General features: G+C 30.4%; 1 non-coding gene across 1 annotated transcript; it reads left to right on the plus strand.

Moving 5' to 3' along the window:
- The first annotated feature begins 1,255 nt into the window (after window positions 1–1,255).
- On the plus strand, window positions 1,256–1,450 carry LOC134364265 (U2 spliceosomal RNA). Its single transcript, XR_010021820.1, has one exon. It is a non-coding gene; the product is annotated as a U2 spliceosomal RNA (small nuclear RNA).
- Window positions 1,451–2,623: the final 1,173 nt, after the last annotated feature.

Below are 2,623 nucleotides of genomic sequence, written 5' to 3' on the forward strand. Positions count from 1 at the left end.
GGAGAAATTTATGTTGAGTGAAATAAGCAAAGCACAGAGGGATAAATACCGCATGTAGTCACTCATAAGTGGGAGCTAAGAGAGAAAGAAGGAAGGAAAGAAAGACCGCAGTGGTGCGTTGGACTTGCAGAGGGAGAGAGCAAACCTAGGGATACACAATGGAGTGGGGAGAGGGGGATGGGAAGGGAGATCAGGGATAATTGGGGGGATAATTGGTTGGGGGACAGGAGATACAACCACAATTTGTTGTGAGACAGTGCACTTTTTAAGAGATGATTTGTAATTGCAAGACATTCTGTTGCATGAATTTAGGTCTGCAATTTAGAGTTTTCCACACTATGATCTGTGATATATTCTTTGAGATTCAATTGTCCTGGCTGAATATTTTAATTTTGCACTTTTATTTTTATAGTAAGGTAACATAAAATAGTTGTAAATCAAAATTGTTAGTTTTGAGAAAATCTGACTGAGTTATTTGTTAAAAACATTTTAGTTTCTTACTGTTTCTCAAACTTAGTTCTGAATATTTTTTCTCAGGGATGGAACATTTTTCTTCCTTAAAAGAGGAACTTACATCATTTGATGTGAAAAACGGTAGGCTAAATATGTTTATTTATTTTAAAGAATTATTTTAAAATATACATAATTCACGCTACGAGTAAATCTGAAAACTGAAACATTTAAAATATTCATTCTATTCATAATCAGTGAATTTTCTAAATATCTAAGTTTTCTTTTAGATGTTGTAATTTAAAAGAAATATTTGTTGTAAGTATGGAAAATAAGCTCTTGGCAGTTAGGCGCCATTTCTTGAATAATATAGATTCATTATTGAACAGCTGAAATTTTTCAAAATATAAAAATAAAATAAATTTTGAAATTACCTTAAACCATCACTGTGTGTGTGTTATGAGAAAAATTGAGATACTTCTGTTTATAAAGTTTATATAGTATGTTTTTCTTAGCATTATGTCACATAGCTTTCTTGTTATTCAAAGTTCATCATAAAAATTGTTTTAAGGATTTTTTTGCATCCTAGATATAATCCAGCCATGATGAATTTAACCAATTTGTTATTATTATGCATACATATTGTTTAAATTATTTTGATATTATGAAGCTTTAAAGGAACCTCTTTATACATAGCTCTTTATTTTATGTTATTGTTTTTCCATTGATTTATTTAGCAAAATACATACTTAGGATAACTGTAATCATGCTACGAAGACCTAGTCAAATAAAAATAAACATAGTAATCACTTCTTGGCCTTTTGGCTAAGATCAAGTGTATTATCTGTTCTTATCAGTTTAAATAAACATATGGTGACACCTGTTTTGAGTAGATTTTTGGTAAAGTAATATTGCTGATTTTTAAAGCATACTTTGATTTTACAAGATTCAAAGAAGTACTGTCCGGATATTTAAAATCTCCTCAAAAGAACTGATTTTAGTGTGCCTTAATGTAAAATCTTCAGCTGTCTTTAGCCATTTTAGTATCATCTAAATATTACCTGATAAATTACTTATTTAATATCTTTGTCCTCCATCTCTGCTTAGGCTCAGGGTATGTTTACTTGGTATTCAAGATTGTCTCTCTCTATTTATGCCATTAGGATACTACCTTCCCAGCTAAAGAACGCCTCATTTGGGGGAAGTAAACATGCGCAAAAAGGCTTTAAAAGGTAACTCTGGATCAATGGAAATATGTAAATACCAGTAGCTCATCGAAAGCCTAAACAAATAAAATCCACTTCACTCTTTATTTTATTTAGATCTATTACACTTACAGAAGATCCAAAGGGAAATACTCCTTCCATTAATACACATGAGATATCTGTTTAGAAATTAAGCTAAAATGTTTGTGTTAAATAGAAATTCTAAAATAATTTGATTGCTGAAGAAATGAGGCAAACTCATAATTTGGACCCTTATTTATTTTGAACAGAGTAGCTGTTTAAATAGTAATATTTTGCATAATTTCTGAGAAAGGGTAATTTTTTATACATGCTAATATGTAGACATGGTATAATAAATGCTCTTGAAAGACTGACTTTTTCATACACTAATTCTCCCAAATATAATTTTTAGATAAAATTCATGATTAATTCATTTTATTATAAATTTACATAAATGCACAAATCAATGATGGGAATTCTTAGGTATCAATTTGTATATGGTACATCGCCTACTTTCAAGGGTTGGAGGATGTTTTACTAAAAATTATGTGACCAAATTAAAATTATTTCAAAAATAATTTTAAGAAGGGGAGAATAGAACTGTGATTACTAGAGGTGGGACAAGAGGAGCAGGGAGGGCATAGTGAAAAACTAGTTAATGGACACAAAGCAGCTCGTTAGGAAAAATAAGTTCTATGTAGACTGGTACAAAGTTACAGTTAGATAGGAAGAATATGTTCTTGTGCCCTGTGAAGACACAATAATATTGCTAATAATATTGTATTGTATATTCCAAGATAGCCAAAAAAGAGGATCTTGAATGATATAACCACAGAGAAATGATAAATGTCTAGGTGGTAGACATGCTAACTATTCTGATTAGATCATTATATAATATATTCATGTATTGAAACAACAAATTGCACCCCATGAACAGGTACAATGAA

This window comes from Cynocephalus volans, chromosome 15 (genome assembly GCF_027409185.1).
Source record: "Cynocephalus volans isolate mCynVol1 chromosome 15, mCynVol1.pri, whole genome shotgun sequence".
Classification (NCBI taxonomy): Eukaryota; Metazoa; Chordata; class Mammalia; order Dermoptera; family Cynocephalidae; genus Cynocephalus; species Cynocephalus volans.